The sequence below is a fragment of the Mus caroli genome, chromosome 3 (assembly GCF_900094665.2).
Source record: "Mus caroli chromosome 3, CAROLI_EIJ_v1.1, whole genome shotgun sequence".
NCBI lineage: Eukaryota > Metazoa > Chordata > Mammalia > Rodentia > Muridae > Mus > Mus caroli.
The window spans coordinates 25,900,889-25,918,380 of NC_034572.1; the positions used below are offsets into that span (position 1 = coordinate 25,900,889).

Here is a 17,492-nt window from a genome sequence, read left to right on the forward strand (position 1 = left end):
CCCCTCCTCCTCCCCCTCCCTCTACCTCTCCCCCTCCCCCTCTGCCAGATGACCCACCTTCTAATTCTGCCTCAGCTCATTGACAACAAGCTGTTTTTATTGACTGGTAAAGCCACCATTCATTGCACAAAAGATTCCCTCAGCAGAATGTTTTCCTGATTTTACTCTTGTGAAAATTTCACAAATTCACAAAATAGTATGGAGAACTTGCATGTACCGACAACCCAGCATTAGCAACCATCTCTGAATGAATGACCCACTCTGCTTCACATAGAAGCCACTGATGGCAGATGGAGGGCTTCTAGGCTAGGTGTTTGAAAATGAAATTTCCCCCACAGGCTTGTGTGTTGAACACTTAGTCACTGATTGGTGCAATTTCAGGAGATAGTAGAAACTTTAGGAAATGAGGGCACACCTTTTGAAGATTATATTTTGTCCTTGGCCCCTTCCTCCTGTTTCCCTCTTTCTGCTTCCTAGCCACCATGAGTCAAGTGACTTTGCTCTTTCATATCATCTTGTGCTGAGACGTTCTGCCTCACCATAGGTCTACAGTGATAGAGCAAGCAGAGCAGTGTAAGAATGTGAAGCTAGAATCTAGCTTCTGCTGGGGCCACAGTATCTGCAGTAGCCTCCTCCTCCCCTTTCACAGATACCACAGCACCCTACTGAGACCCTGTTTGTGAGCCAAGTACCAAGATATGTCACCTGGGAAGTAAGTTTGCACCACATCCCATCCATTCCCCATCTGCTTCCCTGCCTGGGAATCCAGGGTGGAGGGCAGCCATTGTGGCCTCGCTGCCCTTTCTGAGAGCCTCCAGTTTACTCTAAATAGGAAACTACTGGAAGGTTTTGAAACATTGAAAGGAGAGTGGTGTCACCCTATCTGTCCATGACTATTCCAGAAGTTATACTGCAAAGGGGTTGAAGGTAGGGGAAAGGGGACAAATACAGAAGCCATCGGGAGGGTTTTCATAATCCAGTCAAGGCATAGACAGAAGCTTTGCCCTGTCTCTCCCAGCATAGAGAGCTATACCACGGAAGAGGGGTCAGATCAGACAAGCAGGCAGAAGTGTAGGGACAAAGATTCAAGGTAAATGTGGTTTTGTTTTCAGGTTTATTTATGAGTGTTGTGCTCACACTATGTCTATGCACCACATGCATGCTATGGAGATCAGTAAAAGATGTTGGATCCCATGAAATTAAAATTATGAATGGCTGTTAGCTACCATGTGGTTGCTGGGAATTAAACCTGGGTCCTCTGGAAGAGCAGCTAGTGCTCTTAACCCATGGACCATCTCTCTAGCCACCCCCCCCCCCAGGAAAACGGTTTATAATCAAGACAAGCTAGACAAAACCAAAATTCTAGAGGCTAAATAAACTATAGTTCACCCACTTTTTAATTGTTTACTTAGCTTCTTAACTGATTAAAGACACATATCATTTTTTTAAGCTAGAAAGCCAAACCAAAGGGATGGAGAGATGGCTAGGGGTTAAAAGCTCTGACTGCTCTTCCAGAGGATCCAGGTTCAATTCCCAGCAACACATGGAAGCTAACAACCATCTGTAACTTCCATTCAAGCAAACCCAATGCCCTCTTTTGGCTTCTGTGCCCAATACATGCACGTAGTGCACAAACATGCATGTAGCAAAACACACATACAGCAATATAACAAAAAGTAAATAAATCTGGGGGGGAAATGTCAAGTGATGCTCACCGTGCTCTGGGCTGAAGCTCAATGAATAGCATCAACAACAACCAAACCAAATAAATAAATAAATAAATAAACAAACAAACAAACAAATAAATAAATAAATAAAAGCAAAATGAATCACCTAAGATTTTAATGCTATTCAGCTTCAATTTTAAAAAATGATTCTGGACCACTAAAATATCCCTAGCAGTTAAACTATAAACCTACAAACACTGATGATGTTAGAGTTTCAGACCTAAGAAAAAGTTATAGCTGGAGGTGGTGGCAAACATCTATAATCCCAGCACTCAGGAGGCAGAGGAGTGTTGATCTCTGAGTTGGAGGCCAGCCTGGTCTACAAAGTGAGTTCCAGGACAGCCAGGACAGAGAAACCCTGTCTCAAAACAAAACAAAACAAAACAAAACAAAATAAAACACAAAAAGCAAACCAGAAAGAAAGGAAGGAAGGAAGCAAGCAAGCAAACAAGGAAGGGGGGGGGGGAGTGTGAGCTATGGTGTTTGTGTGAAGATGGCTTAGAGAGTAACAGTGCTTGTTACACAAGCATTAGGACCTGAGTTCAGATCCTAGCACTCAAACAAAAAGCCAAGCAAGGATGCTCACCCTGCAACCCCAGCACTGGGGCTCATTCACTACTAGGTTAGCTGGAAAACAAACAAAGGAAAGGGCAAACTCCAGCATAGAAGAGCATGACAAGAGTAGGACTCCCACCATCCAATGATGGATGCACAGGTGCCGGGACTCACACATGTGATTCACACACACACACACATGGACACACATGCACGCACGCACGCACGCACGCATGCACACTAAAAAAAGAACCAGGAGTTGAATAGAAATGTGCAGTTTACCTGTTAAACAGTAATAATTCATGGCTGACCAAAATGCAGCACATTTTTGGTAGAACATCTAGGAAATGAAGAAATAAGATGTGTCTTGGTTAGTTTTGTGTCAGTTTGACACAAGTTAGAGTCATCAGAGGAGAGATTCTCAATTGAGAAAATGCTTCTATGAAAGATCAGGCTGGAGGCAAGCCTATAGGACATTTTCTTAATTACTGATTGATCGGGGAGAGCCCAGTCCATTGTAGGTGGTGCCATCCCTGGGCTGATGGTTCTGGGTTCCATAAGAGAGCAGCGGATCAAGCTATGGGACTCTCGCCAGCAAGCAGCACCCCCTGCATGGCCTCTGCATCAGCTCCTGCCCTGTTGAGTTCCTGCCCTGACTTCCTTTGATGCTGAACAGTGATATGGAAACGTAAGCCAGATGAACCCTTTCCTCCCCAACTTGCTTTGGCCATAGAGTTTCATCACAGCACCAGTTACCCTGACTAAGGCAAGATGCCAGGCAAGGGCTAGAGAGATGGCTCAGTGGTTAAGGGCACTTGCTGCTCTCCCAGTGGACCTACCACCCACACCAGGAAGCTCACAATTGCTTGTAAACGCTGCTGCGGAGACTCAGACCTTCTTCTATTTTCCACAGGCACCCACACATGAGGCAGAGGCAGACGCAGACACATAAATAAAAAGCCCTGGGGCTGTGCAATGAAACTTGCTGTTGCAAAAACATTTAGAATCTGGATAAGCAATTGTCTAAGGAATGAAACTGGGAAATGGATATTGTCAGGTTCGAAGGAGAGTCCTCCCTCCCACATTCGGGTGATTAGACAGAAGCCAGCATTCCCTTCAGAACTTGTGGGGCTTGTTCCTCTCTAACAAAGGAGCCACTTTCCTTACCATTGGCAGAGGGACAAATGTCCATCTGTGGTGCCTATCAGCGTACCAAAGCACTTGCTGGCCCCAGACTCCCTCAGGATCACAAGTACCTGTTATGCATTTCAGAGTGGATGTTCTTCATCCTGGCTCTTCCTACCTGCTCCTGTACCATGCACTTTACCATCACAGGCATTTGCCCTGCCCCCAACTACTCATTTCTCCTTATAACCCTGCCATTTCAGCTATCCTTGAGCTCTTCTGCCCCTCTCTTGGTCCTTTCTTTGTCTCCTCCTTCCCTCTCCTTGCCAGCCCCTCCTCGTAAGGCCTCGTCCAATGTCTATATTCAGTGAACTATTTTCTCTCTGCTCTGGGCTCTTCCGGATACTTCTGGACTTTCTCTCCTTCATACCTACAATAAAAACCTTCCTCTCAACCATATCCTGGAACGAGTTCTGTCCCCAGTTTATGAAAATATGTGATGCTGAATTCTGCTAGAGGAAAATTTGGTAGAGGGTGGAAACTAGATACCAATAGTTAATGATAAATCACTTTCATAGGCCACATACTCTGTATCACGGGCTTTTTAATGATAGCTTTTGATTTACAAGGCCTAATTTCCCAACATATGCAAGATCATTGGCTAATATAACCTACCAAGATGAAACTCGAACCTGTCTTTTTTTTTTTTTTTTTTTTTTGTTTGTTTGTTTTTTGAGACAGGGTTTCTCTGTATAGCCCTGGCTGTCCTGGAGCTCACTTTGTAGACCAGGCTGGCCTCGAACGCAGCAATCCACCTGCCTCTGCCTCCCAAGTGCTGGGAAGGCGTGTGCCATCTCGGCCCGGTGAACCTGTCATTTCTTATGCTTGGGGAGAAAAACCTCTCTCCCTGGGATGACACCCTTTTAGGTGAGGTGCCTAGAATAATTTTTAGCGTTGTCTTCTGAAAGAACAGTGTATCTGCTGCTACGGAACCATCCTGACGTGAGTTAAACAAGGAAGGATTTCCCCCCCTGTAAGGAGAAGCCTGAGCATAGCATATCAGGGCGGGCAAAGTCCCTTTTTTTCTGCCTTCCTCAGCAAATCCTACTGGTGTGCGCCACCACAACCGGCGTCCCTTTTTTCTGTGAAGTGTTGCTCTTGGTTTACAATTCCTATTTCACCCCCAGCTCCCAGCAAGAAAGAAACTAGAGAGAGAAGAAGAGACCCTCACCAAGAGTGCCAGGCTTCCTAGGACTTCCTGCTGCATCTCCTGGGCCTCCCCAGCAACTGCATCTGCTACACTTTAGCTTGGTAAATTACCTCCCTGAAGAAGAGTAGGACTTTCCAAGAAGTTTAAGTGAGGAATTATTGAGACAGTATGTGTCTCTGGTAGAGATCTAACAATTTAGAGGTAAGAGAATTGGGATGAAAAACCTCCGATGTGGGTTTCCAGAAGCTCTGGACTCCTACCTCAGTTCATGTCTTTATTCCTGTGACAAAGAACCTCACAAAAGCAACTTCAGGCAGGAAGGGCTTCTTCAGGCTACAGTGGCTGCCAAGGCAGGCGACGGGAGAGGGGTCAGCTGCTGTCAGGTAACAGAGAGACAGAAGCTCAGCTCCATTTCTCCCTTTCATTTGATCCAAGACCCCGGTCTGAAGGATGGAGCTACCGACATTCAAGATGGGTTTCTCACCTCCATGAACTTCTCAGGAAATGGCCTCCCAGATACATCCAGAAGTGTGTTTCCATGGTGACTCCAAACCAATCAAGTTGGAGGGCAGGTTAACCATCACAGCACTTTTCTGAATGAATTCTGTCAAAAGGGAGACAGAAGAGGCCTTGGGCTCACCTTCAGTTCCATTATTACAGAAGAGGAGAAACTGGGACGCAATGGGTCTGCCAAAATCTCACCAGCAGCTCTCCAGACAGGAGCCTCCTGGAATCTGGTATGTAGTCATCCCAACACCTCTAGATGGGAAAGGTCTCGGGACAACTATTAATAATACTTTTGGGAATGGAAGAAGAGAGTGGGCTCAGCCTCCTGGACCATTGAGAAAGGCACTGGGAGAGTGTAGGCTGGCTCCTAGGAGCTACTCCTCCAGCCCTCTGCTAGCAAGGCACCACTCCACCGAAGGATTGCACTGCCTGCTCTGTCAAGCCTAGCAGGCAAGGTTGTTGTGCAGTTAGTTTAGAGAGATGTATGGCTGGCTCTGTTTGATGTTCACACTCCACAGATGGTGGCTGGTGTTTTTCTTAGGCCCATGAACTAACTGCACATCTACTATTGTTCCTTCCCTCCTTCTCCGCAAAAGGGATTCCCCCAGCCATTTCTGGCAATCTTCCATCTCTGCCCCCAGGGAGCTCTGGGCTGAAGCACCTCACGACCTCACTGGATTTCATCATCTCTCCTTTCTTCCAGGATGTTTCCTCTGAGCTGGGAGATGGGCACACCCCAATTCCCCTTACAGCCTATATTTAACAGCCAGGGTGCCTTTACTGCCCTGTCAGGCCATTTCTGAGTTCCTGGCAAGGTCAGTTCAGCCCCAGCGGGAGGTAGAAAGGCCTAGACTACAATTCCACTCATTGATCCCCTTAGAGAGCAGTGGGAAACAAGCAAGCGTGCCATGTGTTAAATGTTTAAATAACTAACAGGCCATAGACTCTCAACAAATATTTGCTGAATTAATACAGGCCGGCAAAGAAAGAAATGCAATATATGTTATCACAGACTTTAATTTTGAAAAATCAGAATTTATAGTGCACTAAGGCAACTGCTTAGTGGCTCAAGTCTTGTGGTCTTGGGAGCATATTCATCTGCAGACTGAAAGGTAAACTTGAGAAACTGGCTACAGAGCAAGAGGTGGTGGGTGACACAAGGGCAGTTAGGAGCATTTCAAACTGGGATTAGGTCCTCAAAGCCTGACACTAGGAAAGACTTTCCCCTCACCCTGCAACTCCTGCAATCTTCTGCCTACTCAGTTGGTCAACTCGGTCGCCTCTTGTCGCCCAACCCGCAGGGGGCGTCCTACGCACTGTCAATTCGGAAGTGCCCGCATGCAAGCTGTTTTTTCCAGTATGAGCCAGATGGGAGACCACAGTGTGGAGTCACGCACCTTACCCTGAGCACCCTGAGCACCCTGGGCCTGACTTCTGAGAGAAAAGAAGAGCATCCGGATTACTCCCGCAGTAACCAGAGACAGGAGGCGGGGCGGGGCGAGCGGAGGTGAACCTCGCGTGGCCCCGCCCCTCGAGGGGACTCACCTGGGGCGGGCGGGGCGTGGGTGGGCGGGGCGAGCGGAGGTGAGCGACGCGCGGACCTGCCGCTCAGGCAGTTACGGAGGTTGGTGGCTTCTGGCCACTCACGCTACGCCAGGGGCTGAGGAGTGCCAGCTGAGGTGAGCGCACGACTCGTGGAGGCCACCGGCCTGTCGCGTCGTGTCGCGACGAGGCTTCCCTTCCTAGGACTCGGGGTGACGCTGCGGTGCGGAGCGGGAAGCCACCGCCGACGTCTGTGGCGGAGGAGGGCAGTGTCCCACGGGCGCCCGGTCCCCACCGCGGCGGCTCCCAGCCTTGTGCAGCAGGCAGAGAGGTGAGGTGGGTGTGTGGCGTTCCTCGCGGACTTCCCAGCACTTGCGGGCACTTGCCGGGCGGTTGAACCCTGCCCGGGCGCACCGGGTCACTGCTGCTCTGCAGGGCGGTTGGTACTGGAGCGGGGCGGCTGGCGCGGGGACCCGCCCTGAGGAGCGAGGCTTAAGCAACTTCTCTCGTTCTGCGGTGGTGGCCAAACGGTGGCAACCCTCCACCATGTCCCTGTTCCCACTGCGGAGGCTTCCACACCCACCTGGCTGCAAGGAAGAAGAAGGAAATATGCCCACTTCGTCTCCAACTTGTGCAAACGACCTGATTAGGGCGTTGTTCCTTAGATCCCAGAGGTAGATCATGCCCACAGTGACAGAGGACACGCGAAGAGTGGTGCTTTATATTTATGAATGTATACTAGCACATATTGGCATGACCTATACCTAGCATTTCCTTGTGAGTCAAATTTTAAAGTTAACAGGTTACCTCCTATGAGAATGCCAAGTAAAATGAGAGCCTTAACAGCAAAACTCGTGGAACTTGACTGTGCCCTGTTTTTGGAATGTTCTGGATTTTGAGGAAATATTTTTAGTTTTTGAAAGGGTATCATAATTACATTTTACCATTTTAAAACATTTCTCTCTGCGTGTCTGTCTGTGTTCTGTCTTCCCGTGTGCACACATGTAAAAGAGGACAGCTTTCAGGAGTAGTCTCCTCGTGTGTCAGTAGTTGCATCTCAGGTATTCTGGCTTATGGCAAGAGTCCTTAGCCCCTGAGCCATTTTGGCTGGCTCCATAATTAGATTATTTAAAAAAAAACTGATCTTTTAGAATAACTGACTGAAGTTGAAATGTAAATTGAGGGTTTGTTTCATTTTGGGGGTCTGGAGCACACTGGGCCATGAGAGATTGACAGCCCAAGAGGGATCTTAGGAATGCAAGTCCTTTCTCTGTCTAGTTTTGCATTTGTTTGATATTTCCCTTTAAAAGTTGCAACACTACCTTTTTTCCCCCAGAAGGTGAGTCACCACAGGTGATTCTAGTTTCAGATTCTATATCATATATAATTATGTTTCATAAATTGGATGTGAATACTGCCTCATCAGACTGATCAGAAAAGGTCACAGTCTCTGCCCCGCCCCCCTCAAACACACACAAGAAGGCACACGACACACGTGTATGTTAGTGGATTGAGTTCATGCAGGTGGATGCTGGCTCAGCTTTTTACACACACACACAGAACAAACAAACGGGGTTAGGTTGTCTCCGGTCAGGCAGTTTTGTATCAAATGTGTTAGCACTTTTTCCAATGGCTCAAATCCCTTCTAAGTTATACTCAGCAGAAAAACAGGCCCAGGCTTCCGGTGTGGCTCAGCAGTAGAGTATTTGCCTGACATCTCCAGGGCCTGGGTTGGGTCTCCAGGACCCCTCAGCTTCCCAAAAGAGACCAGAGTGAACATCCATATGGTCTGCTTGTATTGTCATATGTGCCTCTGTAATATTCTGTATGTCAAAAGTTTATTCAATGATGAAGACAGCATAAGATGAACGGGGATGTACTTAATCCTTGAAAAAAGATCTGTATTGTTTTCTATATTTACTCCACTTTGCTTCCAGGATCATGAAATAAATACCCAGCAAAGAGCTGACTCCTGCAGTGTCGCATGGTCCACACTATGCTTTTCTTTTTATCTGTGTGGAGAGATATTTGTGTTCATCTAACTTAGTTCTTTTGCTTTGAGTTTTAACCTGTAATTCTTAGTATGTTCTATCATGTTTGCCTGGCAGATTGTGAAAGTCTAAGATTCCCAAGAGTGAAGGGTTGAAGTCTGGGAAAACAAAGAAAGGGATACAGACTCCTGAAAGATAAACCTACGTTCTAAGTAACTTCACTGCAACTGAACGTGATTTTCCTTTTTGTTTAAAGAAAGGCACCACATAACCCCCTGCCTAGGACAACTGACTGGTGAAGTGTTAGAAAAATCGCCTCAAAGGGAAATATGAGACAGCTTATTCTTAAGTCAAATGAATGACCACGGCCTAGGAAAACATTCAGGTTGGCCCAAATCACACATTCTAATGTGATAATTGTCTCAATGATTTTTATAGTTATAGAACAATAAAGTCATAAAGCAAACCATTTAAAAATATACATTGATGGAAACATGAAGAAGGCCATCACAGCAAAGAGGCAAAAGCTTTGCTGTGGATCTCAGATACTGTCTGATGTGTCCTTAACTCTTGAGTGGTGGAAGCTAGTGGTCCTACTAAGTTAATGCATTCCAAAGGATGGTCAATTAAACCAAAACCAAATACATCCACAGTCACAGAGTTCTCGTCATTAAACCATATGCCTGTATAGTGGGGTGTTCCTTCTGGGAATTTGGTCCACAATACCCCAGTAAAATTGTTTGGTGTCTGATTCAGTTTCCATTGCACCCACTACCTTAGTTTCTGAGAAATTAGGAAAGCATTGATAGATTCCTTTGCAGTTTTGTCAAAATGAGGTGGGAGGTGTGTTTCATTTCTCATCTCCACTGTTTGTGGCCATCGTCACAGGTTATAGAAAGTTAGGATATAAAGGTCAGAACAGACGGACATTAGCCATAAGCAAACTAATTCTTTTCCTGAAGGTAAAGAGACCTGGGCCTCATTGTCTCTGTCCTGTTTACCGGGCTGAGAAAAATGGGTGCTTAAAGGAGCTCCATCTTTTTTTTAAAGAGAAGAGTTTTAGCCATTTGGTGGGGTAACATCATTACCCATTTCAGTCCTGTCACAATTCTTTGTCAGTGGACCTATTTCTTTGATAGATACAGAGAAACTTAAAAAAGAAAAAAAAAAAAAGACTACACAACTACTCAAGACAGTTTATTTAAAACCACCCCTAAACTTAAAAGATCACAGCTCGCTGGGCGTGGTGGCGCACACCTTTAATCCCAGCACTCTGGAGGCAGAGGTAGGCGGATTTCTGAGTTCGAGGCCAGCCTGGTCAACAAAGTGAGTTTCAGGACAGTCAGAGAGCTATACAGAGAAACCCTGTCTCAAAAACCCAAAAATAAAAAATAAAAAATAAAAATAAAAAAATCACAGCTCTCTATCAACAACTGAATGGATTAAAAAATTATATTCATACAAAGGAAAATGTCTATATATAATATTAAATAATGTTTATAATATAGATACTTCTTTAAAGCACTATGCTGAGTGAATTAACTCCTACACAAACACCTCCATTTTTTTCACTTTCTTTTTTTTATCTTAAACAAATTTTTTATTAGATATTTTCTTCATTTACATTTCAAATGCTATCCCGAAAGTCCCCTATACCCTCCCCCAACCCTGCTTCCCAACCCACCCACTCCCGCTTCCTGGCCCTGGCATTTCCCTGTAGTGGGGCATATAATCTTTGCAAGACCAGGGCTTCTCCTTCCAATGATGGCCAACTAAGCCATCTTCTGCTACATATGCAGCTAGAGACACGAGCTCTGGGGGTACTAGTTAGTTCATATTATTCTTCCTCCTATAGGGTTGCAGACCCTTCAGCTCCTTGGGTACTTTCTCTAGCTCCTCCATTGGGAGCCCTATATTCTATCCAATAGATGACTGTGAGCATCCACTTCTGTATTTGCCAGGCACTGGCATAGCCTCACAAGAGAGAGCTATATCAGGGTCCTGTCAGCAAGCTCTTGTTGGCATCTGCAATAGTGTCTGCGTTTGGTGGCTGATTGTGGGATGGATCTCCGGGTGGGGCAGTCTCTGGTTGGTCCTTCCTTCCATCTCAGCTCCAAACTTTGTCTCTGTAACTCCTTCCATGGGTATTTTGTTCCTCATTCTAAGGAGGAACAAAGTATCCACACATTGGTCTTCCTTCTTGAGTTTCATGTGTTTTGCAAATTGTATCTTGGGTATTCTAAGTTTCTGGGCTAATATCCACTTATCAGTGAGTACATATCATATGTGTTCTTTTGGGTTACCTCACTCAGGATGATATCCTCCAGATCCATCCATTTGCCTAAGAATTTCATAAATTCATTGTTTTTAATGTCTGAGTAATACTCCATTGTGTAAATGTACCACATTTTCTGTATCTATTCCTCTGTTGAGGAACACCTACATTTTTAAAAATGTTTTTATTCTGGAAGAATTTCATATATTTTGACCATATTCATCACCCTTGGCCCACTCCTCGCCTTTACCTTCCTACCCACCCAACTTCTAGTTCTCTTCCTTGTCTTCCTCCTTTTCCTCCTCCTCCTCTCTCTTCTCCTCTTTCTCCTCTTCCTCTTTCTCCTCCCCCTTCTTCCTTCTTTCTTCTCTTCTCCCTGTCCTCCTCCTTTACCTCCTCTGCCTTCTTCCTCCTTCACTTCCTCCCCCTTCCGCTCCCCCTATCCAGTCTAATTTATGTTACCTAACTACTCTTGGGTATGGGCCCTGCCCCCATAATGTGGTTGCCCTACCAGGAGTTACACAATTAAAGAAAACTGACTCTCCCAGAAGCTACCAAACGCTAGTGGCTCGTCATCTAGTCATGGGATTTTATGCTCTCTTCTCCCTCCTCCGTGCAGGACGTTTTTCTGGCTTGAGCTTGTGTAGTCTTGTGCATGTTGTCACAAATGCTATGAGTCATGTGTTATCGCCCTGTTGAATCTTGAAAACACTGTCTCTCAAGTTATCCTCCACCTTTGGTACTCACACTCTTCCTGCCCCTTCCTTGACAGTCCCTGGTCCTTGAGGGAAGGAGTTTGATATAAATATCTCATTTATAGCTGGGCACTTGACAGTATATCTGCGTGTTAACCAGTTAAGGATCTCTGTGTTAACTGCCATCTATTGCAAGAAGCTTCTCTGAAGAGGGTTGAGAAATGCACACATCTGTGGGTATGGCCATAAGTTATTAGGAGTTGTTTTTAACACTGTATCCATTTGGCAGAATAATAGATAATATCAGGTTCTCCCCTAGGACCTATCAAGCCACAGGTTCTGGGCTCAGTTAGTATGTGGTCCATCTCATGGCATGGGCCTTAGATACAATCAGACAGCGGTTGGCCACTCCCATAACATCTGTACCACTCAGTGGGCATATCTTGTCAGACAAGTTCCGATTGTAGTTTTAGGGTTCACAGCTGGATGAGCTTGAACCTCTGGTAGTATGCATAGTATTTTCTAGCTGTATGAGAGCTAGCCAGTTGGGATGAGGTTTCCAGTTGAGTACCAGCTAGATTTCTCCAAGTTCTATGACTTAGCACATAGTGTTTTCAGCAATAGATTCTTGGGTCAATTTCTGAAGAGTAGTCAAGTGCATTGGCAATAGCCTGGACTGTTTGGGCATCTGTGGAACTCCATTGGCCAGTTCAGAGTAGCCTTTTGTATCTTTTCCTTGGAGATCATCAAGTCTGTTAAACATGCTAATGTTTTAAAAGAAAAAGATGGCAGAAGTCTGATAACCTGGGGACACAAGTGTATCCCTAGCATGAGATCACTTACATAGCTATTCCAAATTAGTTTTCTCCCTAATCCTCTAAAATAAGAAGCAGAGAGAGAAAGTTGCCAAGTCTCTAAGTGACCAGGGAGTGGCCTGATATTTCCTCTTTTCCAATAGAGAATATTGCTAAAAGCCATTATAAGGAATTACCACAAATGTGACACCATCTCTACCCTGATCTGTGTGGCTAAAGGGGATAAAAACATTAGAAAGGCAGATTGCTCCCTTGTTGGCTTAGAAATTAGAGGAGAGGCATGGCATCCCAGTCAGCAGCAAGCTACATTTCTGTGTGTCAATACATAACTCTGCTCTGCCCCATGTTATCCCTCCTATGAGTGTATAGAGGGGTATTTAGGCTTTTGACTACGGGTGACATGATGCCTAAGAGAGCTGAAAGGTTTAAAGACTTATTTTCACTTATGCACATGTGTGTATTTCTGTGTGTGTGGGGTGGGGGTGGGGGGTTCCTGAAGTGCCAGAAGAGGGCGTTGGATCTCCTGGAGCTGGAATTCTAGATGCTAGTGAACTACATAACAAGGATGCTAGGAATCAGACTTGCATCCTCTGGAAGAACAGCAAGTACTTTAAACCTCTGGGCCATCTCTACAGCCCTCTTTTGTTCTAGTTATTTGTCTGATAAAGGGTCCATGGAACCCAGGCTAACCTCAAACTCTGCATGTACCTGAGATGACCGTGAAGGCCTACCACACTTGCCTGCTGCTGCGATTCCCTCTTTTGGTTCTATCTGGCTCTGGGTATTAAACCCATGGTTTACTGCATAGTAGGCAAGAGCTCTATCAATGAGGCTGTGTTCTCAGCTTCTCAAGTCATTGGAAGAAGAAAATTTTAACTAATAGTCCATGTTATTCTTTTTATTGATTATACATTTTTTTTTTGAGACAGACTTTTGCTCTGTGGCCCAGAACCTCAATGTGTATTCCAAGCTGGCCCAGAGCTTGTGTGTAACCCTCCTTCCTCAGCCTGCTGAGCGCTGGCACTACAGGCATGGGCCATCTCACCTAATTTCACACATGTTGTATGGGCGATCAGTGGAGTGGTTACGTGTATACACCCTGGTGTGCTCACCTATTCATGTCTCTGGAGGCCAAAGGTATCTTCCCCCTTCACTCTCCAGCTTGTTTTTTGAGAGATGATCTTAATGAACTTGAAACTCACCATTTCAACTAGGTTAGCAAGCTAGAAAGCCCAGGACCCACCCATTTCTGCCCCAGCTTCAGTGCTGGTTACAGTCGCACCCAACTACACCTGGCCTTTTTATAGGTATTCTGGGGATCTGAACTTGCTTCCTCATGTTTACCCACCCATCCATGCAACCATGCCTCTCACAAACTTGTTTAATTTTCACAAATCTCTCTTACACTGGGCATCACAGCCCATTTTGCAGAAGGAATCGTGTTTGGAAGACTTACTAGCTAGCTTTATGGCCTATAACTAGTAAAGTCATGTGACTAGAGTTTCAGGACTGAAGTCCGAGCTGGGCAGTTAAGTTCACCCCCCCCCCACACACACACACACGCCTCCCCTCCACATTCCAATACTACAATTATTTAAAAAAAAAAAAAAGCAAGCAATGATAAAAGAACAGAAAAAGGGGATTCAGGCACCATTTTGGGGAAAGGGACAAAGGGGTCCAGCAGCCCCAAGTGTGTGTATATGCATGTATACATGTATATGCACACACTATGGAATGACAACTGGGCATGTATGTTTGCATGCACATGAATGTCTTAGGGTGGTATCAGGATTGGTCCTTAATCATTCTCCCACCTTATTTATTAGTCAGAATCTCTCGGTCAAACACAGAACTCCCCAGTGTGGCTAGTGTAGCTAGCCAGGTGGCTCTGGGGTTCCACTGTCTCCACCCTCTAAGGCTGGAGCTTCAAGCTGTCTGCCATGCCACCCGTTATTTATGTGGCTTCTAGAAATTCACACTCTAGTCCTGCTTCTCATTCAGGAAGTGCTTTAACCACTGAGCCATTTCCCTAGCCCTCAAGCACCAGAAAAAAAATTAAAGGGCCAACCAAAGACATTTCAGAGAATGTGATAAGGCTTGTATTTCATACTGCATGTGCCTGCGTCAAGGGAGCATGTTAGGCTACTGTTCTGTCTGGCTTCATGTCAACTTGTTGGAAGCTCAAGTCATTGGAAACAGGAAACCTTAATTGAAAGAAATGCCCCTACAAGATTGGCCTGTGGGCAAGACAGAGGTGTACTTTCTTAACTAGAGATTGATGTGGGAGGGCCCAGCTTACTGTGGGTGGTGCCAGCTCTGGGCTGTTGGTCCCAGCCTGCATAACAGAGCAAACAGAACAAGCCAGTAAGCAACGTTCCTCCATGGTCTTTCCTTTAGTTCCTGTCCAATTTCCCTGGATGATGGACTACAAGCTGTGAACTGGAATCAACCATTTCTTCCCCCAGTTGCTTTGGCTGTGGTAAATATCGCATAGAGAGCTCTAACTAGAACAGTGGTCATTTCCTTGCACTCATGCTTTTCTGGTTTGCATGACATTTTAGTTTTGCAGAGGTGAGGTCAGTGTTGGAAGCCTCAGGGTGGGAAAGGAGTGCTTGTAAGATAGAAGGTCAGGCTTGTGTGCGTTGGGAGATGCAGCCTGAGTCTGGGAGCAACATCTATCCTGAGGTTGGGTTCCAGATCTCAGGCACACTGAAGGGCTGCCAGGATTTGCCTTGTCCCTGTTTCTGCTCTGTCCACCTGACTCCTGCTAACTACAAGACTGCTCCTCTATGATGCTTAGGCACGGTTCTCAGAAAGCTCAGCTTGAATGAGGAACTGAGGCACTTGCCCTCAGCCCAGTCTTCCAGATGCTTCTATTTCCTCAATTTGAAACTTTCTGTTAAGGGTCACGTGGTTGATATTCTCATCTCTGCTGAATCTGCAGTTTCATCACAGTTAACATTCTGTTGAGAAAATGGTTTCCTTCCTCAGAGTCCTTGGGTCCACAGGCCTGGGCACCTACAGACATAAGCCTGTGGAATAGTTTGAGGGAAAACAAGGTGCTGCTTTGAGGATTTTGTCAGTAGACTGTCACTGTAGGTGTGTCCTAGTGGACAAGCAAGGGCTGCAAATGGAATGCCTCTCTTAGGCCTAAAGACGTGAGCCTACAGATGTGAGCTCATCTTACAGACACAGATGTTTTGTAAATGGCAGGTCAGCAGGCTGCTGGTGGACCTTTCTGGAACTCTACAATTCAAGTTTAACTGTGTGTTCTGTTGTGATCTCATTGCCCAGATAAAAGAGGATTGACTGACCATTGGCTTGAGCAAGCAATAGCAAGATAGAGCAGTCCAGAGTGAGGACAGGGGATGTGGGGACTGATTTCTGGTGGTTCCACCACCACACTGAGTAACATTTTCTTACTGTGTTTAGCCTCTCCATATTATGTCTCTTATATAAAACAGAGATAACAATAATGCTCGCCTTGGAAATGAGCCATATGTGCAGTGTATGCATAGGACTCCTGGGGTAAGGGATTCCCTGTTGTTCTTGACAATGGAGGTTTTTCTGTTATTGTTGATGACTGAGCCTGCATGGCGTATTTACCTTGAGTCTTAATTAGGGTTTCCAATGCTATGAAGAGACAACATGACCGAGGCAACTCATATAGGAAAACATTTCATTGAGGCTGGCTTACAGTTTCAGAGGTTCAGCCCATTATCATTATGGCAGGAAGCATGGCAGCATGCAGGCAGACCTGGTGCTGGAGAAGGAGCTAGGAGTTGTACATTATAATCTATGTGTCACCAGGAAAGACTGTCTCACACTGAGCAGAGCTTGAGTATATATATTACCTCAAAACCTGCCTACACAGTGACATACTTATTCTAACAAGGCCACACCTCCTCCAATAAGGCCACATCTCCTAATAGTGCCACTTCCCATGGCCAAGCATGTTGAAATCACCATACTTTGTGTAGATTTTTGCGGGGCTGTGGGTATATGAGAAAGACGGGGGAAAGAGAGAGCCTGTGTCTGGCCAGAGTTCTGGTGCTCTGGGCGGGCTGACAATGGAGGACTGCCGGACAGTTTCCATGCGGCCCCAGGTGGGCATCTGGCTGTGTGAAGCCACTGACCCCACACGGCAGGGGGGGTAGACAAGGGGCAGCCCCTGGTACCAGGTTCTCAGTCTCTGGTATCCCACGCTGGATACAGCGGAGGAGCTGAGAACAGAATAGGGGTCCCTGGGGTGGCACTCGGCCCTGGAGATATGGGACAAGAGGGCAGGGCAAAAGAAGGGTTCTGGGTGGTTCCCATGCAGGTGAGTGTCTTTAGTCCAGGCCTTGATGAACAGAGACAGGCTATGGTCTTAGAGCTTTATTGTAGAAAGGCAGGGAGAAAGGAGAGAAATTAGAAGGAGAGAGGGAGAGGCCGGCCATGGCCACGAGGAGAGAAGGGGGAAGAGAGAGAGAGAGAGAGAAGAAAGGCTAGAGAGTAAGAGAGGTAAAAACTTAGAGAGAGAGAGGGAGAGGTGGGAAGGGAAAGAGAGAGAAGGAGAGCTAGAGAGTAAGAAAGCTTAAAGAAAGTGAAGAGGGTCCAAGCATCCCCTCTTACAGTGGGCTTTGCTATCTTGCTGTTGCTAGGTAACTGTGGGGGAGTCTAGCCAGAATGCCAGAAGCTTGGGACATGACTGCTAGCCACACGCCTCTCTTGTGGGGGATGCGGTGGTGGTAACTTTGACAGGAGCCAGGGGTCCAGAAGACATGATCCCATGTAGGTGGAAATTACCACCCATCCAGTACCACCGGGGTTCAAGACCTCAGCTCAACTGGAGACCAGGCTGTCTGTGCATAACCCATTGCCCCCACAGACTTTGTCCACCCCATGATGCTAGAAAGAAGACAGAAAGTTACAAGTGCTTTCCAGCCCTGACCTTTCTTTCTAGGGGGATCTGTGGGCTGCCCCATGACCTCGTTCTCCCTGACAAATGGTGTGTGTGCTTCATGCATCGGCAGTTTTGAAATGGGTAAGAATCTTGACTCTGAACTCA

General features: G+C 46.2%; 1 protein-coding gene across 7 annotated transcripts in view; it reads left to right on the forward strand.

Moving 5' to 3' along the window:
- Positions 1-6,700: 6,700 nt before the first annotated feature.
- Positions 6,701-17,492, forward strand: part of Gpr160 (G protein-coupled receptor 160) — a 39,520-nt gene continuing 28,728 nt past the window's right edge. For 5 of the 7 annotated variants that reach the window (XM_021158127.1, XM_021158130.1, XM_021158128.1 and 2 more), the window contains exon 1: positions 6,701-6,803. The gene's annotated coding sequence lies outside the window, so the exon portion shown is untranslated. Of the gene's footprint in view, positions 6,998-17,492 lie in introns of all 7 variants that reach the window. The other 2 variants (XM_021158129.1, XM_021158126.1) reach the window with 2 other exon arrangements.